Source organism: Anabrus simplex, chromosome 1, assembly GCF_040414725.1.
Source record: "Anabrus simplex isolate iqAnaSimp1 chromosome 1, ASM4041472v1, whole genome shotgun sequence".
NCBI classification, from domain to species: domain Eukaryota; kingdom Metazoa; phylum Arthropoda; class Insecta; order Orthoptera; family Tettigoniidae; genus Anabrus; species Anabrus simplex.
In genome coordinates this window covers 1,427,987,615-1,428,014,595 of record NC_090265.1, presented here as the reverse complement: position 1 = coordinate 1,428,014,595, position 26,981 = coordinate 1,427,987,615, and positions in this window count along the sequence as shown.

The following is a 26,981-nucleotide window of genomic DNA, read 5'->3' as shown; positions in this document are numbered from 1 at the left end:
TCGTACTACTTGCAAGGGATTGAAATATTCACTTTCAACTCATTTTTCTAGCAAACCACTGGGCATATAACTAAACGAAGATATACTTCTGAAAATGGGTTGATGTTTCCATCCTATCACTTTTCTATAACTTGATTGTTTTGCTATCTTGACCTCGATAGATTGCGAAAGGTGGGTAAGGGCAGGCTGCCAATCGACAGAACGGAACTGCTAGACCCAGACAAGGTGCTGGCCCCAGGTGGGACGGAGACGTTGTAACACTTCATTACCTACATAAACCACTGTTTCCATACCGGCACGATTCCGTGCACTCGACTGTACCTAAGTCTAGCACCACATGTAGTGCTGATGCCTCAGTTTTAGTGGTGTAAGACTTGGAGGCATGAGTACAAATGTTTCTGTCGATTATAGTGTTATATGACCATTCAAAGCGATTTCATGGGTTCATGGTTTCTCTACTCTCCTGCTTCCTTCTTTCTGAAAATACTCAACTTACATCAACACAAGCCAACATACTGCAACATTACAAAATAATACTGTATGCATTTTGATACAGTTTCCAGTAATCATCAGTTCTATAAATGGCCACAAAGTTAATTCCCACGTCGGTGAAGCTGTGGGCATATATTAGTAAATTAAATGTCTTTTATGCTCGACCATGCCTAAATATTATATGCCAGAAAACTGAATCTCAATGAGGCTCATTACAGTTCAAGTTTCATTATGATACAGGTTCTCCACAAATCTGACTTCAGATTTTCATTATGATACAACTGTTTGACCAATTACGTAAGTATACCATCGCACTTGCGCTCAACGCACTAGCTTCACACTTGTTTCCAAAATCAAACATTTCGGACACGCATACTAACACCAATGCTCTTTCTATCTCCAATACTCCACAGCCACACGGCACATTCCCGCAAATTCACTTCACCGACTGTGAAAATGAAAACCTACAGCCGGTTTTCCAGTCATTGACCGGGTCAGGGATGGAATGAATGAAACATATATAGGCTGTTATTACAATGGGGTCGCCACTCCCAAGGTGATTTATTAATGACTGATAAATGCTATGAAATGATAATGGAGAGTGTTGCTGGAATGAAAGATGACAGGGAAAACCGGAGTACCCGGAGAAAAACCTGTCCCGCCTCCGCTTTATCCAGCACAAATCTCACATGGAGTCACCAGGATTTGAACCACGGTATCCAGCGGTGAGAGGCCGACGCGCTGCCGTCTGAGCCACGGAGGTTCCTTTTCACCGACTGTACAATAAACAATTTGTGTTTCAAATAAAGCTAGATTGTGATAATCTTCTATCAAAGCTTCAAAACCATATGACATTCTCAAAGTCTCTGATCCACTCACGGAAAATCAATAACCCAGCGCATGCGCGCTCTGCGCCTGTTCAGTAAACTCAACTGTCAAGCGACATCTCGACAGAAATTTATGAATATTTGAAAAAATAGAGTTATAATTATCGTCGAGCATAAACAGACGTATGTAACTCACCTATAATGGTAATTAAGACACGAGTATGTTTCCATACGAATTATTGCCATTATAGGCTTGTTGCATAATGTACTATTTTGTTTTACGCCACGCAAACTATGATTTCAGAGACGCCGAGGTGCCGAAATTTTGCCCGTAGGAGTTCCTTTTACGTGCCAGTAAATTTACCGATATGAAACTGGGGTAACATCGGATTGAGCCGCCAACTTGGGCTCAGAACTCCACCGCTCTACTACCTGAGGTACTAAAATCGGCAAGGCTGGCTATATATCCAACAATCTGATCTGACCAAACCGAGTGTCTTATCCAAACCTAGACGATGGCGACCTAGTCATTGTCTCCACTTAGGGCACGGGCCAATTATCAGGCATCTTGAGGATCAGTTAACTTGCGGTAGGATCGGACCAAACCGAGTGTCCTATCCAAACCTAGACGATGGCGACCTAGTCATTGTCACTACTTAGGGCACGGGCCAATTATCAGGCATCTTGAGGATCAGTTGACTTGCGGTAGGGTGGGACCAAACCGAGTGTCTTATCCAAACCTAGACGATGGCGACCTAGTCATTGTCTCTACTTAGGGCACGGGCCAATTATCAGGCATCTTGAGGATCAGTTAACTTGCGGTAGGGTGGGACCAAACCGAGTGTCTTATCCAAACCTAGACGATGGCGACATAGTCATTGTCTCCACTTCGGGCACGGGCCAATTATCAGGCATCTTGAGGATCAGTTAACTTGCTGTAGGATCGGACCAAACCGAGTGTCCTATCCAAACCTAGACGATGGCGACCTAGTCATTGTCACTACTTAGGGCACGGGCCAATTATCAGGCATCTTGAGGATCAGTTGACTTGCGGTAGGGTGGGACCAAACCGAGTGTCCTATCCAAACCTAGACGATGGCGACATAGTCATTGTCTCCACTTCGGGCACAGGCCAATTATCAGGCATCTTGAGGATCAGTTAACTTGCGGTAGGGTGGGACCAAACCGAGTGTCTTATCCAAACCTAGACGATGGCGACATAGTCATTGTCTCCACTTAGGGCACGGGTCAATTATCAGGCATCTTGAGGATCAGTTGACTTGCGGTAGGGTGGGACCAAACCGAGTGTCCTATCCAAACCTAGACGATGGCGACCTAGTCATTGTCACTACTTAGGGCACGGGCCAATTATCAGGCATCTTGAGGATCAGTTGACTTGCGGTAGGGTGGGACCAAACCGAGTGTCCTATCCAAACCTAGACGATGGCGACATAGTCATTGTCTCCACTTCGGGCACAGGCCAATTATCAGGCATCTTGAGGATCAGTTAACTTGCGGTAGGGTGGGACCAAACCGAGTATCTTATCCAAACCTAGACGATGGCGACATAGTCATTGTCTCCACTTAGGGCACGGGTCAATTATCAGGCATCTTGAGGATCAGTTAACTTGCGGTAGGCTGGCCAGTTTCTTCCCGCTTCTCCGGTAGCCAACAGCTCGTGAGAACCCATCCAAGTGTTCACCACGCCCAATGTTGCTCACGAGACATGGCTACGCCATAGAAGCGCATGCACTCTGCGCTCTGTTCAGTAAACTCAACTGTCAAGCGGACTGTAGATAGGTACGTTATGAACAACAAATTCCATTACATAATTCTATGTACGCTACAACGGTAATTTTCGTAGGAGTATTATAGAACAGTGCTGCCTAAAATGTGATGTTTACGTTTGAACAACGACACACAAGGAACGTTTACGAGGCTGGTGAGGATAACTCACCATGTCGATCCCCCAATTTAAGGTGTTGGGAATGTTAATAGGAGAAGAGTACGAAACAACTCTCGCTCAAATGAAAAGTACAGAACAACCACTCGCTAAATTCAATGAACATGTGGGTGTTGTAGAGTTGCACTGATGATTCACACTACGTGCACCTGCCCATTTGCAGAAATGCTTTGTTTCTAATTTTTCGATGTTCGCTAGAAAAGACAAAAAGTTGAGAGTGGTAAATAATTTTAAATTTCGTAAAGTTGAGATCGTCAGCCGTTGTCAGCACTGGCGAAGTGTTTAGTTTAGGTTACGAAATGATGATGAAAATGATGATGATGATTATTATTATTATTATTATTATTATTATTATTATTATTATTATTATTATTATTATTATTATTATCGAACCACTGTTCTGACATGATGAAAAACGAGCTAGACCAACCGGCCATCAAGAAATTTTTCTCGATGTCAAATTAGTACTAGCTTTTTTACCGAACCCATTTACGGTGATGAAGTAATTTAATAATTTGCCTAGTTACGTCTTTGAAGCAAATCAGTATTTCCCTCTATCTTAGCATGATAGCCTGTGCACAATTATCATCCTGTCTTGTCAGATAGTCTAGTCTACTCTCAGTCAGCAATCTCAGCGTGCTGTGTGTCATCCGCACTCAACGAATTTCCTGATCTTATCAGCGAAACTGACACCCACCCGAACATCTAACAGGTTGAGATACGCCGAGGGTATGCAAACCTGTTTAGGTGGTGCCAAATGTACTTGAGAACTGAATGATCTTCACTTGACAATTTCATTTAATGCCAGGTAAGTTTTAGTCCCTTAGTTTCTATTATTGTTATTTCACGTTAACGACAGAACTGTACGATATCGGGCGGTGAATTTCATTTTCACATATTCGTAAAGGTCTTTTTAAGCTGAAACAGGCAGTGGGGGTCTAATTTTTCGCTATCCCTTCTTAAGTGAAGGCATTTTGGAGCTCCAAATTCCCGGTGTGTGGCCTGAATAGTACAGTACATTAGTTGGGCTGTTATTAATGTCTTAGGCGTTAACATTCAGGAAGCGAAAGACTTTTCTGTTAACGAACAAACCATACGCACCGATAAAGACAACGCCTGAGCAATTTTGGAGGAAAAATGAGAACTTATTCGGGAGGAAGAAGCCGTTTTTGTTGATTCAGAAGACGATGATGTCGGGGATGGGACACCATAATCGAAAAAAAGTAAACACGAAGATGAGTTTAGCGAAGACAACAGGTCTTGTGATGGCCGAAGACGACCTTGTAAATAAGTAGATAATGATTCCGAATCATTGTTGAAGGAGAACCTCTGTACGCTGGACGAAAGTTTAAAAAGACTCGGAGACAAATTTATGGAGTCGTCAACCATGATAAACCCAACAGAGAAAATATAAAATGTGCAGTGCTTCGAGCTTATGTGGAAGAACAGTTTATAAAGGTAAGTGTGCGTTATTTATAAGACACAAAATCGAACCTAAGCGTCGATTGGTGAGAGTAGAGAGTTGCTTTTCCCCAAGAAGTACGAAATAAAATGACTAAAAGTTTTGTTAAATTCATTAAAGAATTGCAGAAAGAGAAACAAATCCCAGATTATCCTATATGGAATTCAGACCAGTCTCGATTCTAGTATGAAAAGGCAACACAGTGCAGTTATGATTTTCGTGATGTGAAAGACGTGCTTGTATGCTTGTTTTGCTAATGGCTTTACGTCGCACCGACACAGATAGGTCTTATGGCGACGATGGGATAGGAAAGGGCTAGGAGTTGGAAGGAAGCAGCCGTGGTCTGAATTAAGGTACAGCCCCAGCATTTGCCTGGTGTGAAAATGGGAAACCACGGAAAACCATCATTAGGGCTGCCGACAGTGGGATTCGAACCCACGATCTTCCGGATGCAAGCTCACAGCCGCGCGCCGCTAACCGCACGGCCAACTCGTCCGGTGTATGCTTGTTTACCAAATTAGATTTACGCACTCTCACACAGTGCAATATCACATTTCTAAAGCCGGAGAAATGGGACAATTTTTCTTGATCGCTTTTGAAGAAATGAATGGAAAGTTTGCACCTACAGTACAAGAAAATTTCCACGTGCACACCAATGCCTTTAAATATGTCATCACTGATTTTTCATCTTCCAGGAAAATGGGGAAGTGTCGAAGGTAAAACACTTGGACGAATTTCCACAGCCTGTCAAAATTAAAAACCCAAAAAAAAAAACAGGATCTTCATTATAACTAGTCAAACGCTAACGCATAACCAGTTACAGGCTGGCTGTTTTGTAACTAAGATGGAACATGGTTGCAAAGCGGATGTTTATTGGATTACTGACAATGTATCAAAATTTAATACTGTCTCACAAAGTAATGAGATAAAAAATGTGCTGGAAATGATAGTTCCAACTTCTAATTTATGAAGTGCGCACATTGTTCTCTTGTGTTTTGTGATAGATTTTCACTATAATGCCATGAATAAGAAATTAATGCCAGACTGTGTTAGAATAAAGATTATTTCCTGAAAAGTTTGAACTTAATGGTGGTGATATTTGTTTGTGTGTTATGTGTGCGTGAAGTAGTGTTTTGTTAAAACCGGCATTAATTGTTTATTCACTCCATAGTGAACTAATAATTGTAAATAAAATATTCCAAATTACGGCAGTCCCGTATACACAACTGCAGGCAGTCGCACGTGGTGCGGGACAGTGGAGAACTTAACGTGCGAAGAGGCAAGGCGGAGCAGTTGACTGTAAGCGTTGACGTGTGACGGTCTTGTGCTATACAGGGTGCACACCGCGAATTTGGAGCTACCAAATACCCCCTTAAAAAGGATTAGCGAAAAATTAGACTCCCCACAGTTGTTAGAGCTTAAAAAGACCCTCACGAATACGTAAAAATAAAATCGAGTTTAGCTGTCCGACTTCGGATCGTTACCTCGTGAGTAACGCGCAGATATGGTGCACATTTTACTGGGCAGAGGTGAGTGGCAACGCAGTAATTTGTCGTGGCTTCAATGGTGCTGCGGCATAGTTTTAAATAAATACTCTATATTAGATAATAGCTAATGTTATTGTTTGCTATCCCAACTGATATATTATTTTAATTGTAGATTAGCCTCTCCTCAAGCTGTGTACAAACCCAAATTGTTACCACTAAGGATCACGAGCAGAGGATCACAGCTAAGAATTAATTTTATTAACATCATAGTCATATTATCATAATAATCTTCATCATCCTCATTACTATAATTATGACAGTTCCAACTTCTCATTTATAAGGTGCGCACATTGTTCTGTTGTTTTTTGTTATTGACATTTTGTGGTAGATTTCACAATAATAATAATAATAATAATAATAATAATAATAATAATAATAATAATAATAATAATAATAATGTCAGTTTGCATTCAAGAGATAGTGGATTCGAACCCTACTGTCAGCAGGCCTGAACATGGCCTACCGTGGTTTCACATTTTCACATCAGGTAAATGCTGGGCCTGAACTTTAATTAAGACCAAGTTCTATCTCATCGTCACCTAAGACCTCTTTGAGTCAGTGCGGAAAAAATAATTGAATAATAATTATAATAATGACTTATTTAGAATTTGTCTTTTATTTCTTTAAATTTTTGAATTGTAAATGATGTATGTGAAATATTGTATTTTCTATGAATATTGAATTTTCACGACCACATTGTAATCGAAAGCGACTTTCAACCTATTAGGTCGTGTTACGTACATTTAGTACGTGATGAAGAGATGTTAAGTACAGAACAAAAATGGCCAACCAGACACCAGTGGGATCCGAACCCCATTTTTGTTCTGTACTTAACATCTCTTCATCACGTACTAAATGTACGTAACACGACCTAATAGGTTGAAAGTCGCTTTCGATTACAATGTGGTCGTGAAAATTCAATATGCATTGACTTGGCCCTCAACGGACAACTTGAACGCACTCTACAGTGTGATGGTAGTAGTACCAGACCTGTAGCTTAGATCCTTTCCAACAGAACAAAGATGGCCTTGGCCACCATAGCTCAATTGGTAGAACAACCGACGCGAAATCGGGAGGTTGTGGGTTCGGATCCCACTGGTGTCTGGTTGGCCATTTTTGTTCTGTACTTAACATCTCTTCATCACGTACTAAATGTACGTAACACGACCTAATAGGTTGAAAGTCGCTTTCGATTGTATTTTCTGCTTAGATGATTTTATTACAATTTGTTTTACGTCGCGCCGACACATATAGGTCTTATGGCGAAGATGGGATAGGAAAGGCCTAGGAGTGGGAAGGAAGCGGCCGTGGCCTTAAGGTACAGCCCCGGCATTTGCCTGGTGTGAAGATGGGAAACTACGGAAAACCATCTTCAGTACTGCCGACAGTGGGGTTCGAACCCACTATCTCCCGGATGCAAGCTTACAGCTGCGCGCCCCTAACAGCACGACCAACTCGCCCGATGGTTAACATAATAATCTTGCAAGAGAAAAATAAATGTAATCTAACTTAATCTAATCCAAATCTACGCCCGATTTCTTCCCAGTTCTAGTCAGAATTAGTTACAATTGCACGCTGTAGCGTGCGCACGCACTCTCTCTCCTTTCCTGACTCCTTCCATTACTCCAAGGCCTCCGAAGTGTCTAAAGCTTTCCAGAAGTAACGGAGTGCTGATTCATCCAAAAGGACACCAATTCGAACCGTTTCCGCAAAGTCTGGGAATACAAAAACAAGTCTCGAATTTTGGATGAGGCACATTACCATTAAATTCACACAGACTAGACCAGAAATGAGTACCAGATTAATTTCAGGAGATAAAGGCGACCAAACATGGAGAAAATTATGTTTAAGTGAAAGGTCAGGCCACAAAAGACGTAAAATTTAAGGACTACCTGTAGGCCTCACAAATATAATATCTCCGGAGTCAGAAGAGAGATATCGTGAAAGTTCTGCTCAGTGACATGCCCGCTCACACGTCCCGAAAGTTCCACTTAGCTCAAATGTTATCCCGCTCTCTCTTATGAAGTTTATGAAGTTAAGAACTTTATTCCTGACCCGATCGACTGACTGAAAAATTGACTAGATTTTCATTTGTTTTGATTCCCATCACACTTTTCATAGCTTTTGGACAACCTAAATAACTGAAATATCTTTCAACTATTTAGGCGTGTTTAAACTCAGTTTATAAACTTTCGTAATTTCTTACTAGCAATATTTTTCTCAAAGTCAGTTATTTACATTTTATTTACAAAATATACAGTACATTCAGACCATACGTCATGGGATGGGACTACGTTTCATCCAGTTTATTCCACCTTTAGTTAGAATGAGATCGTTCTAAGGCACGCTCTAATGTTGTCCGTATTTTCGCACCTCTTTATTGTGTCCTCGATTCTTTCATCCAACCTTAGGTACGCAGTTTTCGTTCTCTTTGAGCCAGCATTTAAATGAGATCTCACGTACACGAAGGATGAATTTTCCGGTTCTTTCTTCAAACGAAGCACTACGTCTCTGATTCTGGGATTACTCCAAGAGCAGTGTCATACGCTGGTGCACTCCAGGACCGGAATATGGAAAAACCTGCACGCAACATTCCATTTGAGCGGAAATTTCACTGAGCCCACTTTCCATACATGCGCAAGAGAAAAGGAGTTGACCCTGGATGGATGGACTGGGAAGGTGAAAGCTGGAAGTCTGGCACAAGTAAATATCAGACTCAATTACGCACCCCAAATTCGCCATTCCATTCCATTATGTTACATTAAATGTCCGGCTCCTTGGCTGAATGTTTAACATACTGGCCTTCGTTTCAAAGTGCCCGGGGTTCGATTCTTCACCGGGTCGGATATTTTCATCTTTACCATTTAATGCTCTCCCAAACATCCTTACAAAACTATAACACACAATTTGCCTCATACACATGCCGCTCATCTTGGTTGGAGGGTCTGACCGGGCTGGAAATAGTCACATAAAATTATTTTCTTGCACAAAAAACCGCACACACACACAGTAAATAGTCGTTGCGCCTCGACATACCGTTTTGTGATAATGTTGAGGGGAGAAATACTGACCCGCAACGCATACATCACTTAGAACGAAAATTCGTTGGTACATTTCAAGCAATAGATGACAGAACCCTTCTGGTCAGAGTTCTAAGGTGAAATATTATCACATAGCGGTTTTTCTAGGCTCAACGACGATATACACCCGAGCACGCACACTCGCTCGTTTGCTCTCTCTTTCTCTCCCCCTCGCAGCCTTGAGACAGTGAACTCAGCCGGGTGATGTATGTATGCCTACCCCTTAGTCCAGTCTCTTTTCCTTCTCTCTCCTTTTTTTTTTTTTTTTTTTTTTTTTTACAATGTGCTTTAGGTCGCACCGACACAGTCAGATCTTATGGCGACGATCGGAAGGACGCGGCTGTGGCCTTAATTATGGTACAGCCCCAGCATTTGCATGGTGTGAAAACGGGAAACTACGGAAAACCATCTCTAGGGCTGTCGACAGTGGGATTTGAACCCACTATCTCCTGCATGCAAGCGCACAGCTGCGCGCCACTAACCGCACGGCTAACTCGCCCGGGGTCGGGGATATGGTGAAAAATAATATCTCGTGTGAGCAGAAACCGTTTATATTCCCTTAGGCGATCGGATGCCTCTCCTACATTGAAAGTAGAACTCCTTGACGTATTCGGTCTGTCTCAACAATTATTGTTTATTGACGAGTGCGTATGCGAAATGTTTCGTGTGTTTCATGCAAATACACTTTGTACTCCACGCCTGTTTCTATTCACTCTCCAACACATCTTCCAGTAGCTAAGTCAACGTAAACATAATGCATTAAGTGTAATCACTGAAAACAGGTGAGCTGTCTCAAAACCTGCTAAGACCAGACGCTTATTCGGTAAAACCTTGTGTTCGACCGAGTAATACTAGTGTCTCGGCCGATAATAATAATAATAATAATAATAATAATAAATAATAATAATAATAATAATAATAATAATAATAATAATGGTATTGGTTTTACGTCTCCCACTAACTACGGTTTTTAGAGACGCCGAGGTGCCAGAAGTTTGTCCCACCAGACTTCATTTACGTCCCAGTAAATATACTGACACGAAACTGACGTATTTCAGCACCTTCAAATATCACCGGACTGATCCAGGATCGAATCTGCCAACTTGGAGTCAGAAGGCCAGCGCTTTACCGCATGAGCTACTCATGTCTCGGCCGAATACTCATCCCTATAGATAGGGCTGGCGTCAGGAAAGGCATCGGGTCGTAAAATAGGACTAAAGTTTCAGAAGTTGTAAGATGTTCCGTCTTGTATTTCTTTGTATTTTAGAATTATAAATGTCGTCGCCATAAGACTTATCTCTGTCGATGCGACGTAAAGCCACTATATAAAAAAATAAATATAAATGCTGTATGTGAAATACTGTCCCATGGTGGTTATGATCGTTAAGGCGTGAAATCTTTAACTGACACCGTGGTTACCCGATTCGAGTCCCGTTAGTCGAAGGCATTTTCACCGTCGGAATTTTGGGCGGCAGGATACGATGGCGACGTTAAGCCTTCATCATACCCCTTGGCGTATTCGACAGGAGTAGGGTGTGTGCCGACATCGACTTTTACCCTCTCCCTTCCTACTATCATTATCCCATCATTCATTTTATCTCATTAACTCCTCTGATAAAAATAAAATGGCGTATGGCTTGTAGTGCCGGGAGTGTCCGAGGACACGTTCGGCTCACCAGGGGCAGGTCTTTTCATCTGACAACCGTAGGCGACCTGCGCGTCGTAATTAAGAGGAAATGACGATGAAGACGACACATACACCCAGCCCTCGTGCCAGCAGAATTAACAAATTATGGTTAAAATTCCTGATCCTGCCGGGAATCGAACCCGGGACCCCTGTGACCAAAGTCCAGCACGCTAACCATTTAACCATGGAGCCGGACGAACTCCTCTGAAAGAGGCTGACGTTAGGGGGCATCCGGTCATAGAAGCTCGCTACAATGATTCGTCTCACCCCGCAAAGAAATTGGACATGGGTTGGACGCATAGTATGTGAAATATAGTATTTTCTCGTTAGACGGAAAAGAGGGACTCCTCTGATGAGGCTGACGTTAGGGGGCATCCGGTCATAGAAGCTCGCTACAATGATTCGTCTCACCTCGCAAAGAAATTGGACATGGGTTGGACGCATAGTATGTGAAATATTGTATTTTCTCGTTAGACGGAAAAGAGGGGTTAATAGCCATGATCTTGTAAAACAAAACAAATTTAGTAGAATAAAAATAATCCACACCAAATACCGACCCTAAGAAATTAAGAAAAGGCTAGGAAGAAGAAATCTCACCTGCTATGATGAGCAGGGGCCTTGTGGGGGATGGGAAGATTGGAAGGAATAGTCAAGGAAGAGGGAAGGAAACTAAGTTAGGTACCATTCCGGCATTTGCCTGGAGGAGAAGTGGGAAACCACGGAAAACCACTTCCGCGATGGCTGAGACGGGAATGGAACTCCCTCTACTCAGTTGACCTCGTGAGACTGAGTGGAACACGCTCCAGCCCTTTTACTACTTTTCAAATTTCGTGGCAGAGCCAGGAATCGAACCCGGACCTCTAGGGGTGGCAGCTAATCACGCTAATAATTACTCCACAGATACTGGCATAATAATAATAATAATAATAATAATAATAATAATAATAATAATAATAATAATAATAATAATGTTATTGGTGTTTACGTCCCACTAAGTACTTTTCTACAGTTTTCGGAGACGCCGAAGTACCGGACATTTTCTGTAGGAGTTCCTTTACTTGCCAGTAAATCTACCGACACGAGGCTGACGTATTTGAGCACCTTCAAATACCACCAACCTGAACCAGGATCGAACCTGCCAAGGTGAGCTCAAAAGACCAGCGCTCTACAGTTTGTGTTTGTAGAAGCGCCTGTACATAAAAACTTTAGAGATACATATAATTCCTAGCATTCAATATTTAGTATTACCTGATTACGAAATTAATTATTAGTATGGGAGCATTCTTATTTCACTTAACTGATGACAGAAAATGAAACTCAATATTGGCATCGGGTATGGGGATTTTAAATTCTTATAACCTCAACAGTTAATAGTTTACACGAGGGAAAAACAACAACCTGTACAGCATGAAACTTGGGAGGTTTTGTTTTTCGTTTTAAAAGAAAGATTTCTTTTAACTTGAGCGTACACGTTCTTCACTTGTTTCACGCCGTCACGGCCAGCCCCCCAAGGTGATAGACAAAAGACTAACGCCAAGAACGTTAAACCTCATCGGTGTGCCTTACATTACAGACTTGTTGTATGATTAACCTTTCACATGTCGAGGTCAGCTTAAGAGAGCGAGGAAACGCTTAAGTATATGTCACGAGATATGAATGTTTGAACAGGTGATGGAGCAGTTTGAATTTCGAATATCTCATTAAGCACTTCCACGTTTCGCTCGTAAGATCTCACCTCTCGGCGTTGAGACAGCCACAGATAGATGTGACGGAGAAATCCACCTCGAAGTTTATTGTTGTACCCAGTCCTCACAGACATTCCATATAGCCTGCCAACAAGTGAAGGAACTACCACTCACATGTTCTACTTTGGGATTGATTTTTATTATTATTATTATTATTATTATTATTATTATTATTATTATTATTATTATTATTATTATTATTATTATTATTATTATTATTATTGGAGGGCTGCTTAGCCGAGGCATTTAAGATGTGCTTGGTATAGGTACAGTTAAATACGTGGGTTCGATTCCACGTCAGGAAGTCTGGAAATATAGAAGATAGTTTCTGAAGACGAAAATAACTGCCGGTACAAACAGGTGGGAACCATGACAGGAGGCCACTCGCAATGAGGAGATAAAGGCCAAGTTGAGAATTAACTTGACGGATGAAGCATGCGAATGAACCGTCCTCGATTGTGGGGTCATGCGACGCGAATGAAGGAGAAAGGTTGAATAGGACAATAATAGACTCTACTCTGGATGTTAGGAGAAGCAAAAGTACATCGAAGTGACGACGTTTAGACTTAATTTTTAATTATTTAAAATTAAACCATGTAGAACTAAAGGACCGCATGTAAAAATGTGTTTAGTTATTTGTGGAAGTACCACGTCAGAACGACTTCGCTCATCGCTAATTACTATCATGCTACCTCTAAAGGGGACCATGAAGTGAAAAAAGAAGATGATAATGATGATGATGATGATGATGATGATGATGATGATGACTGTTGTTTAAAGGGACCTAATGTCTAGGTCATCGGTCCCAACGTGCAGTGAAACTGTGAAGCTAATGAGACGAAAATGTACGCCTGGAACCCTTAAAAGTTCTTACGTTACCTAAACGGTCGGTCCTATTAAAACTGCTGATGATGCTTGCTGTTTTAAGGGGCCTAACATCGAAAGTCATCGGCCCCTATTAAAACTGAAGCTTACCAAGTGCACTTAGAATTCAATTTCCTACAAGAAAAGTTCCTATACATATTCTTCCTCTCTCAATGACTTGCCGGGTAATTGCACTGCAGTGTAAAGCGGTACGAAATTGGATGTGCAAAATCTCTTTACGGCTGTCTTTGAGTGTTCTCTTTACCAACAGTTTCTACGGAATAATGTTACTTAATAGGAGATAAATCTTCAATTGACTAACAATGCCGCATGTCGCTTATGCTACGTATTTTTATGGGAAATTTAATTCTGCTACATTAGTTATGATACAAATAACTGATACTGCGGATAGGGCATTATATGATGCATGGTGTCTGCATACACACTGTACGCTAAGTTAAATATTGTTGCTCATTCCCAAGTACTGTCCCCGCATTCCCCCCATGTTGGATGTCATACATTTTTATCCTGGCTATACGTTTTCAAACGCTCAGTGGGGTAAGTTCCTCGTTAGGAGATGAAAGTTCGTGCAACTACGTGTTTAACTCATTGTCTATTAACGTGGTCTTTCACAAGGGAAGGTCAAAGGACCTAATATCCCCAGAAGATGAATAAAACGAATAATGATGTAATACGTTAATTAAGCCTAAGCTATTCATTTTTAACAGGCAAGCACTGATATGTTACTGCACAAATAATATAATACAATGTACCACATGTTAATGTCGGGTGGTAATGGTGGAGGTTATAAGAGAAAACATTCATGAGAAGGGAAAAGGGGGAAAGGGAATAGCCATAAGATCAGCCGATATAGAGTAGAAGTTCGATATATCGAGTACGGCATATAACGAGAACCCCGCTATAACGATTTGTTCCTCCCACATATATGCCATTCTAGTGCTGTATTGTAACGATGCAGCAGCAGTGGTGGTTCAGGAAGACTCAAGGGCAACGGGTTTAGTTATATTTTTCGTACGCTGATAAAGTCGGATGGTGATGGTGGTAGTTATAACATAAAACATTCATCAGAAGGGAAAAAGGGAAAAGAATTCCCATCCTTCGAAGAATGCCGGTACTGTATCAGCAAAACGAAGGGAAGGGCAACGAAGAGCATGAACATGAAATACTCCCTATGCCTCCTAAACCTAATACCGTAGGGGTCGGAAGAGGTCAAGAGTTGACCAAGTGAGGTTGAATAGGAAAGGCGAAAGTGAAGAGCTTGCGAAAAGAAAGTGGAAGAAATCGCAAACCCAGCTGAAGGCCCCGTGATTGCCAACTCAATCTCCTAACTTGAAAGCACCCTCCCCCCCCCACCTCTTACGACAGGAAGCGCATACCGTGTGTGTAGACTATAATACGCACTTCATTTACCAGTAAAACTAAAGTGGTGCCAATCTCGATGAATACGTCATGAGTCAAGCAGTTTCACTTCAGACGTTGTTCCCTCTACATTCCGACTGATGCTTTGAAAGTACCACTGGCATCATTGTAGATCATTATTTGTCCAGTAGAATGCGAGCGAGTTGATCGCACGTTTAGGGTCATGTAGCTATGAGCTTGCACTCGGGAGATGATGGGTTCAAATACCACCTGAAGATGGTTTTGCGTGGTTTCCAATTTTCACAACAAGAAAATGCTGAGGCTGTACCTTAATTAAGTGCATGGTCACTACCTTCCCAATCCTAACCCTTTCCCATTCTTGCAGCATCGAAAACCTTCGATGTGTTAGTGCGGCGTTAAACCACTAGGGGAAAAAGTTAAACAAGGAAAAAAAACACACAAGCCGTTTAGCATCGTTTAAGAGTTTCAGTATGGTACCTCGGAGGTAGGGTGTCCAAGTGGGGCTCTGTTAACGCACTGGTTCAGAGAAAGACATATTCAAGTTCCCAATCACTTACTGAACTTTAAAATCTCAATCAGCCCACACAACATTAATATAAAATAAGTTGGTTGGAATTTTTCATGAGACGAAGGAACTGCGCCGCTAAGTCCTTCATTCTTCCTTTTCTTCTTTTTCTTCTTCATTAAGCGCCGTATTTTCACCGAAGGTTGTCGACCAACATGGAATAATTTTTCCTATTTGTGTTTGCCGTATCATGTATGTCGAACCACTGACGGTGGTTCCGCGCCGAAGATAATTTTCTTCACCCTCGTTAATATTTTTATTTCCCTTCTATAATCATTTGTATGAGGCTGTATTTGCCATTTTGTGCTATGATAGAAATAGAGTAATCCCTTATAGTTAACCCGGTATGGCGGAGTACCTCATCGTTGGATATCCGGTCTACTCATGGGATTTTGAACATATTTCTTTAATGATTAAATGAAATGGAATGCAGATCTTATTATGGAATTTCGTTGAGATTTTCTTGAAGTTCACAATGCTTTGTTTCGACACATTACTCCCTTATCACTCTGCTTGATCCTCAAGAAAGAAACCAATGATTTAATGTTTATCGTTCCTAATTAAATAATAAACTCTGTTCTAACTCTCTAGAATAAGAGGGGGGAAAAATAGATCCATCAGACTTAACAATGTCTTTACGTTGACGTGTTAATGCAATCACTGCCTCATTAGTCCCTCAAATCTGAAGTAAAAACTTTTCCACGGAATAAAATAACAGCGCAATTACGTGTTAAATAGCAACAAAAAAATGAGTAGACCCGTAACATTAAAAATGGTGAAAGTCGCGTTAAAGTCGTTACTTGAGAATGAATACAAATTAGTAAAGACAGGGAGCGACGGAAGAAGAGTGTTTTGGGCGCGGCAGAGGAAGTGGAGGAGAGAAGCTAACAGGCTGCAAGTGTTGTTGTCCGAAGCCGAAGTCGTGGACATCTCATACAAGAGACCAATTAGAGCTCAATCAGAAGAAGGTCCCAAAGCAAGCAAAGCCAAAGTCCCATCAGATGAAGACCAAGAAGTAGAAAGAAAAGAGAGAAAATCCCACAAGCGTTAATTGGAAGAACGAACATCATCAGGTGGATGTTAAGAGCAACCCTGCGACCGACCATTATAAATAGATACAGTCCCAGGACACCAAAAATTAACGACAGTCTCTGTCATACACACAGGGATGTCCAGATCCAACTATCTGGGCAGTTATCCCTAATACGAACAGAGTAAGCCACACGAATTACAGATAATAAATTTATGATGAAAATAATGTTTTTAAACCTCCCATAAATCGAAATTCAATTTAAAATACTGAAGCACACATTCATTTCTAGTGATTCACGGTGTTTACTGATATGCGATAGAACAAATTTGTTACTTTCAATGACCCGTTTCAGTCCCATCCTTGGCTTTGACAGTATGAAAGTAACCGAGGTATGAGCGATGTTATTAACGCTATTTCTAATGTAAGCAGTGCCTGTTATGAATGGCGTACAAGTGTCGCTCGTAGGATTGATTCGGTATAACATTTCAGTGGGCTTAGAAGACTCACATGCAATAATATCTTCTGACTCAGTGACAAAGCAAAGAGAAACTACTGTACTTTTTTTGGACGTGGTTTAACGTCACACTAACACAATAACCATTTACCGCGATGGTGGGATAGGAAAGGTCTAGGAATAGGAAAACAGTCCCAACATTTGCCTCATCTGAAAGTGGGAAACCATGCAAATTAATGTTTATGAATGCCCACGCACAGTGGTTCAAATCACGCAAATACCTGGCAAAAATAAAAATGAAAAGGTGTGCGTATCGAGTTTAGTTGCAAGAACTTTTATATAGATGGCAATGGAGCACACTACTCCATTTCAGCCATGTGTCTGTGTTGCAGGCGCTGGCAAAGTCGTATGTAAGCGCACTGTTGTTCACAGTATTTACGTGACATCCCACTCCGTGTTTTTTTTTTTTTTTACGATTACTAATGGGTAACACCTACAAGGTAATTTGAACACATTTTTCAAGTATTATATCGAATATGTCCCCTTGAAACACATGTGGATTCTAACCACTTTGTATGACCACGATATTCTCACAGATTGTTGGCTAAACAATTTTCTCTGCGTAGTACCACTTTGACAGCAAGTTGTCCGAATGAGTTTTAATGTATTTAAAAGGAAACAGATATAATTAGCTGTCCATACTGTACTTCATGTTATTTTATCGCCATTTTACAGCGGCAGTGCCTAGCAGGCATTTTTCGAAAATGTGCACATAACCACGCAAATTTCGGGGCACCGATGGGGAAATGATGGAAAATAGGAAAGTTCCCTTGCAAGCGATGACACGCTGATGTGGCATCGATGCGGTGAAATTTAAAATGTATAGCTTGGATGTCGTAAGACGGTACGTTGATATTTGACCCGCCCTATTGAATCCTCCATTTTGAGTTTTGCAGTTTTAATATCAAATTCGTAATCAGCGGCCCGAAAAACCTTACGGTAAATGTTTTTGTAGGTTTCTATATAGTCGTATATCTTCATACTGCGACCAAGTTTTTGGATCATTTGGACCACTGTGCGTTGGTAGGATTCGAATCTACCACGTCTAAAATGCGAGCTCACAGCTTATTGACTAATATCACGTAACCAACTCGCTCAACGGTAGAAAACATATCGTTTGAAAAATGAAGGCTTCGGGCAATATTACGCCATAAAAGGTACTTAAAGTACTCCCTCGAAAATCTAATACAGTCGGAATTGGATAAAATCAGAATCGAATATGGGAACTCCTAACGTAACGATGAAAGAGAGAAGTCTAGGTCTATAACAAGTAAGTGGAAATAATACTGGAGTTGAAAGTTAAAAGAACGGAACACAAAGTTGCCACAAGGGTCATACTGTATGTTATTTATGCGACGGTAATTGGAGAACACAAAGAATGGACTTTCCTCCAAGCCGAGGACAGATTTCCCCTAACATACTGGCAACATTTCAATGAACTGTTTTAAATATTAATTACCAAGTTCCCGTACTGGAGAAACAATAAGAAGCATGTGTACACCAGTATGTTCCCAAGCATAAGTGAAGGTGTTGAGTGGAGGAAGATGATGGGACAGCTTGTTAATAAGATCACATGCTATTACGTTCGAATGTTATAAAAGAAAAGACCTTCCGAGAAGAGCAGAAAGCGTCACTTTGCTTGTTTTTCTATAACAAAAGCCTTTCAAATGCTTGTTAAGTAGCATGGGAATTGGCAAGAACATAATTACAGCACGTTCCAGTCCCACATATGTCAGCAGTGTGCATTTCAGAGCGTGACGAATTTGGATAGTAAACGTAGCACGTACAGTTTTAGGTATTTAACAAAGTTAATATATATTTATTACGACGCAATATAAAATATTCAAGAAAGCTTGCTTAAAATATACTGAAAGTGCTTGGTAAGTTTTGCTGTAGTAGGGTGCCAGCCTTACTTGCATATAGTCCAAGGGCGTGCTTCCATGCTGCCTGAGTACAAGAACTACGACTCAGAATATGTTTGAGATGCCAACTCATATACCATAGAAACTGGTACAGTGAAAACTGCTTAAACCAGAACCTGGAGAAGTCGGAAAGCTGCTTAACTCGAAAGATATCCGTGGTCCTTCAATTTCTCATAAATACATTATAGCAACTCGAATAAAATGATTTTTTCCGTTCCGTCGCCTGTATAAAACGGAACATTTGTCAGAAATCTGGGATAAATTTTCAGTACAGTACGGTATTTCGAAGAGTATAGATATTCGTCAGCAAAATGGATAAAGTGAAAAACAACATGTTGCCTTTGAAACAGAAAGTATACGTTGTTAAGTGTTATGAAAACAATACAAAGTGAGTGTCAGATGAAAATGCAAGTGAGTAATGCAAATGTTTGAATGTGGAAGAATTCAAGTGTATAAAAATGCTGAATAAACATGGACAGAATAAAAAGTGAGTGGCCGAATAAGGAACGGAGTGGTGATTCGAAGACGAAACTAAGGACAATCAGAAACGAGGACATATGAACATATGAACTGACGTTTGGATGCAAGATCTGCTGTTTATATGTAGATCCGTGGTAGAGTGTCGGCCTCCGGATCGCAAGATAGCGGGTTCAAACCCGGCAGAGGTAGTCGGATTTTTGAAGGGCGGAAAAAAAGTCCATTCGACACTCCATGTCGTACGTTGTCGGCATGTAAAAGATCTCTGGTGATACATTCGGTATTTACCCGACAAAATTCATTAAATCTCAGCCATAGTCGCCCAAGAGAGATCCGGTTTACTCTGTCTGCCATCTAGTGGGCCTTGAGTAAAACGGAACGTCGAAATTGACGAGCAGACAGCCAGATGGCGTCAAATCGAAATGTCTGCACACGGTAGCTGAGGCCATACAATTATTATTATTATTATTATTATTATTATTATTATTATTATTATTATTATTATTATTATTATTTTATTATATGTTACAGTGTGCAGTAAAAACCGTCAAATTAAAAAGTTGTAAAAAAGTCAAATTTACAATCTTTTTTTAAATTAATCACTTAATCTTTATCAAAATAATTTTCTATTCCGCCTCAAGTAACTAATATACATTAAAATATAATTTACGGAATGTTATTTTCATCTGTACTTTCGGAGATACCGTTGTTTTCAGTTTTTCGCGCAATCACCATTCTGAAATACGGAAATGTAAATGATCAGCTTCAGAACGACTGAGTAGAAAGATTGCGAGTGAGGGCGCGAGCAATCAACCACCTCGGCAAGCATTCGTTGAACATGCTACGATACAATAGTTAATAGTTTTCCAGTGAGTTTTCGTTATCTATATAAAATCTATCCTAACGCATCATGCCGAGACGGAAAGCAAATATAGGTTGTAGCACTGCATTCGAAAAAGTGCGTTTATCACCTACCAATGAAACTGACCAACAAAGGGATTCTCGAATGAAACAGGACAGAGAAAGAATGACTTCACAAAGACAAAGGGATCATCTTTCTCCTAATTCGCTGCCCAGGTTCAAGCATATTACTCAGAATACACAGCAGTCGATAATGAAGAAGCTGTTCATTACCCTACAGAATTTCTACATTCTTTACATCCTTCCCGCTTGCCAACACACAAGATGATTTTGAAAGTGGGGGTGCCTATTATAGCGTTACGTATTCTACACCCGCCAAAGTTATACCATGGGACGCGATTGGTAGTGAACATTTGGAAAAACTGTTTGAAGATACCAATTTAACTAACTGTGGTACAGGAGAAGCGGTCTTAATACCGACAATTAATATGATTCCTTCATATTTGCTTTTTGATTTCAAACGAGTCCAATTCCCGGTACGAGTCTGCTTTGGCATGAAAATAAACAATGCACAGTGTCAGACACTTAGCGTGGCTTGAGTTGATCTCGGTGGATAATGTTTTTCTCATCGAGAGCTTTACACGATCCTTTCGCGTGTTACATCAAAACAAAATATTTTCTTGTTCATTACTAGAGGAAAAACGACTAATGCCGTTGGTTAAAGTAACCTATCGCCGTAAATTCATAACTATATACATATATCGTATGGCTTCACAAGTACACAACATATCTAATATCAAATGGAAATGTCCAAATTTGATATAGATGTTGATTCACATAGGAAATCTATATCATCTGTATCATCTGATTGCCAGACAGGCATCAATGTTTGGTAATGAGACAAAGTCTCTCATAGTGCATTGGTACTGTCGGTGGCTCCAAGTAACCTACGCAGTGGCCTCCACGGTATGCACTAGCCATGCGTCTTGGTAGGTGTGCTATCTACCAACTGATGAGCCTAACTTAGCACACTGGGGCGAAACGCTGGCAACCAGGAATGAGTTCGCTGGAAAATTTATAATGTCCAATAACGGACCATTTATGTTGGTATTATGTCCAAATTTGACAAACAGTTCAGAGCACTCGGAGTCAATTAGTGTAGAAGCCTCCGATCACCGTTAATGCTCGAAGTGGGCACTCCTTAACGATGTGTTCCATTGTCTGCTCCTCCGCTCCGCAGTCGCAGTCAGCTGATGAACGGAAAGCGCATTTCTTCACATGTAACCACACCTCCCTTGACCCGTTCTAATTCGGTTCAGCTTCGACCAGGTGTGACGCGGCGGTTGGAATCCTTCAACCATTGTTGGATCTTGAACCACGTGAGCGTTGTTGGGTGGATGTTCATGCCAACGTTGACGTTGAGGTCATGTCGAAAAAACTGATACTTTTTAAAATCAGCCCAGGGTGGTTTGCCTGATTTCAGACGAGTTGTTGGTGAGTCTTGTAGGGCATCGTACAATGAAGAGTTCTTATGAGAAGAGATCTTCTTGAGCAAACCTACCTTAGCTGCTTTTCTCCTTAGATCTTGCGGGTCAATATTAGCTAAGACAGGCAACCACTGAATGGGAGTAGATCTGACAGTACAAGTAATAACACTCTTGGCTTCATTAAGCTGTACATCAATCTTTGTTGTGTGAACGTTGTTTTACCATACAGGAGCACAGTATTCACCAGCAGAATACACAAGAGCGAGTGCAGCAGAGCGTAGGTTATTGGCGTCCGCACCCCAGCTACTTTCGGAAATCTTGCGGAGTAGATTCACTCTGGAGCCAAGTATCTTAGATAACGTAATGCACTGTTCTCTGAATGTCAAGGACCGATCCATAGTTATTCGTATATATTTTGGATTGCAGTTATGCGGTACTTCGGTTCCGTCGAAAGTCACATGTAGCTTCCTTTGGGCTTCCTTATTATTTAGATGAAATGCAGTAACCTCAGTTTTATTTGGGTTATGAAGTCTCCATTTATGGAAGTAGTCACTCAATTTCGTCAGATCACTTGTCAGTACATTCTCACAGTGCATAACATTTTTACTCTGGAAGACTAACGCTAGGTCGTCTGCATACTGGATTTTCAGTAAGTCCGTGTCTGGCATATCATGGATACACAAGTTAAACACAATGGGGGTCAGAACTGATCCCTGAGGCAGGCCATTATTTAAGAGTCCTATATCTGCTAAATTGTCCATTCAGAAACACCTTAAGGCGTCTGTCAGAGGGCATGTTGTTCACTAGAACCGCCAGATTTTGACATGGGATGATTTCAATAAAATTCGACATCAAGCCGTCCCTCCACACAGTGTTGTGATCTGCTGGAAGGTCCACAAAAACTGCAGCTGATCAGAGAACTCGTTGAAATCCAGCTTCAACTAGAGTTGTCAGTGTCAAAACCTGGTCGCAGCAGGACCGATGTTTCCTAAACCCATCTTGTTCAACAGGGATGATTTGGTCAATGGCCTCTTGAATGCGATTTAGAATAAACATTTCTAGTGGCATTTAGGTCATGCTGAGTAGAGATACTGGCCGGTAGTGAGAGGCATCGGTTCCGTCTTTGCCTGGTTTCAGGATGGCAATTACAGTATCTTAGCCTGCTTGAAAAGTTTTGGTAATCTTCCAGTTCGTAGAATTTCATTGAAGAATTCAATGAGCCACAATTTTTTTTGGTCCGATGATATGAAACTCTGGATATACGCCAAACAGCCAACAAATTTACTTACCTTTAGCATATTCAAGGCTATATCAAGTTCCTCAATGCCTGAGTAGTCAGGATGTGGTGTTAGATTAGATTTATTTATGTACAATTCATTTTTCACGATTTGTGCATATGCCTTGTCAATTTTAGCTTTCAAATTCTTCATTAGTCTGGGTGCAACAGCATTGGCATTCACACATGGGACTGTGCTTGACAGCCTTGGATCTATACCAAGTTTTCTTATAAGGTTATACGCTTTGAGACTAGAAGGCGTGAAGTTAAGTTCCGCTACTGTTTTATCCCATTTTTCTCCTCGGTTATCATTGAGAGATCTCAAGAGGTTATCAGTTGTTGTATCATCGTGAGATTCTTGATATTTATCATATAACTCATTGCATTCTTGAGACCAACTGGGGATGTATTCCTTTCGAAACCCACGTGGAATATATTTTTTGGCATTAACTTTAATAGCACGCACAAATCGTTCATAATTGGATGGAATTGGGGAAATCCACTGAACGGTGTTATCAAGACCTTTCTGAAACAGTTCCCAGTTTTTAAGTTGAAAATTCCGTCGAGATTGTGGGATGGAAGTGACTAGTGGAATTTCTGTACCAAAGTGAATAATGAATGGCCTATGTTGGGCTGTGTGGGAAATATTTAATGACATTTCGTTGTATCATGTCATTATTTCCAGATTTAGATACGATGCACAGATTAGGGGAATAATCCTTTAACCGTCTACCAGATCCGAACGTTCCTGGATCTTGAGCGTTGTACACAAGCTGAATATTGTACAGATCCATCCATTCATTTATAACTGCTCCATTGTCGTCTTCATTCTGATATCCCCATACATGACTATGGCTGTTGAAATCACATACATACACTACTGGGTGACTGAAGGATCTTACAGGATGATTTGGTCAACTGACTTTTGGAGGTCTGTAAATATTTACAACAGTTATGCCGGCAATATCTTCGAGGCGGTGATGCTAAATCTGTATGTGGCTTAAGTCCACCAATCGAATAATAAAACTTCGCCAGGGAAGGGGTTTGAATTACAGACCTCCAAGCTGAAAGGGTCGAGCCAAAGGAAGTGCGCTACGATGACACTTGCTGAAAACAATGGTGTGTTTGTGTTCGATGCTGTTCAAATCACGTGCACATTTAGCCACGCAAAGCCCATCTGAATTCGCCCGCGAAGCGATCTGATTGGCTAAACTTGAGCAGCTAATAAAATGACAAAGGTGCCAGTTATCGAATTATTTCTTTCAACTTATTTATCAGCATGACCAACTTTCTAACGCTCATATACCTGGTCCACATTGTTTCCGACCATCCTGTATATATAGTACAGTAAACAATTACGAAGTACTGCAGTTGGATTTGCGATTTTGTTCTTTTTGAACCTGCCCAACCGAGAAACCATTACAAACCAAAAAAGCTACGGTTCCATACGAATCTGGCTCACACAGTTTTCACTATAAATCTATTCTCAGGACCAGTTACTAGGCCGCTCATCCGTTGTTCACTTTCACGACTACAGGAACACACATCATGAACCACGAAATTACCTTTACATCGATCTGCTTTATAGACTGGCTAGGTGTTACTAAAGACATGTATGAGGGAAATAACGAGTGAGGTACTTTCCCGTTGCTTTCCTCGCCGAGCCACGAGTTGCTATTACATATCAGTCTACCAAACCCACTAAAATACAAGCACGAAACGACCCTATGAACGACAATTACACACCATTCATCACAGGGACTACCATATAACAAAAGTATTATGTAAACAACTATTACCCCAATGCTTACCAAACAAAACGATAGCCCATTTTGGGATAAGCCAATGAATATTGAATTTTCACGACCGCATTGTAAACGAAATAAATATTCAACCTATTAGGTCGTGTTCTACGCACTGTACAGTGTTATGGCAGTAGTGCCATATATGTACCTTAGGTCCTTTCGTACACAACAAAGATGACCTAGGCCAGCACAGATCAATGTTAGAGCAACCGACGCGAAATCGTGAGGTTGTGGGTTCGGATCCCACCGGTGTGAGGTTGGCCATTTTTGTTTTGTACTTAACATCTCTTCCACACCTACTACTGTATATGTACTGGAAACGACCTATGAAGTTGAAAGTTTATTTCGGTAACCCCGATTGTCTAAGACATTTCATCTTCCTGACCTATTTCCAAATTTATTGGGTCAGCACCTGATGTGGGTTTGGCCCAGTTTTACATTCGGATGCTCTTACAGACGCCAACCTTATGGGGAGAGATTTATTCATTATAAGTGTTTCTATGGTGTGATGTGTTGTATGTGGTTGAAGGTAAGTGTATTAAGACGAACAAAGGCCGAGCTAAAGGAATGAAGCATACGCTGTTAAAATCCCCAACGTGGACGGGAATTGAACCTAGGTCCTCTGAACCAAAAGCCAGTACATTAACCATTCACCCAAGGAGGCGGACAGATTGTATAAAACAGAGAATGGAAAAAATTACAAAGAGGAGTGAAAGCCGGATATCCTCCCACATATCTCTGTCTTTACTAAGAGGAACCTTCAAGAAGATTAGTTATCTCTAACCCTGACATAAACCTTAGAAGCTATCCGTAAATTAAACCATAAAATGGTAGCAGGCACTAATAGTAATGAATGGGCTTACGTAACGGCATCACTTCTGGTGACGCAAGACCACAATCGACTTCGAAGCAGGAGAAGAATCGATTAATGAAGCAATTCATTAATGAGTTGGACAGAATGAGTGAGTGGTCGCGATCACGGAACGCTCCTCCCCCGTGCGTCCTTCTACATATATCCCGGCAACAATTACAATACAATAGATCACCAATTACGCAGCGTACTGCTCATCTTGTCAATATCTCACTTCTTACTTGCATTCTTCTTTGTTTTTTATCTTCTTGACCAGTGTTTGATAAAATGTCGTGCGAGAATTTACTGGATACTCTTCAAGAATTATTATACAATTAAGTTTGAAATAATAGTAATAATAAGAAGGAGAAGAAGAAGAAGAAGAAGAAGAAGAAGGAGCTCTACCGTCATAGATCTATGGATATTTTACAGAATCATTGCCTACGATGCACAAGGTCACTCAATCTTGCTGAAATACATATTTTTACCTACGACACAGGTAGGCCTTGTGGCGACAATGGGATAGGAAAGACCTAGGAGTGGGAAGGAAGCGACAATGGCTTTAATAGATACAGCCCCAGTATTTGCTCGGTGTGAAAATGGGAAACCGCGATAAACCATCCCCTGACTTAAAAATGATCTTGTCTCCAACTACCGGGCCGAGGCAACGTGTTAATGCTTTATTTATGACAATGCTGGTTGCCTATATATCAGGCGGAACAAGAGGTGCGAGCTGAAATTAAGAAACGGCTCCTCCTCATCTTCCCTGCCTCACTCGCCACAGGTCGGTTCCCACACAATGACAATGATGAATGATTGTTTAATGAAAATGTTACTCTACTTTTGCTTTCCAGAACAGAACCATCTTTTACTAACGCTATTAACAATCCGCACCACGAAGCTTCCACCGCTGGATATATCAACGAAATAAAATACACCAAGAAACGCGCGGAACACTGATTTAGAGTTTCTCTCCAACATAATCTCCTGACTAGTTTTCATTTTATTCTGTACGATGAAGTGCTGGGAAGCAGGGACATAGGGCGCTACTGTTACTATTGAGTTAGTTTATTTTATGACTTGGGATATTGCAGTCATCAGCCTGTTGTATTCAATATGTGTG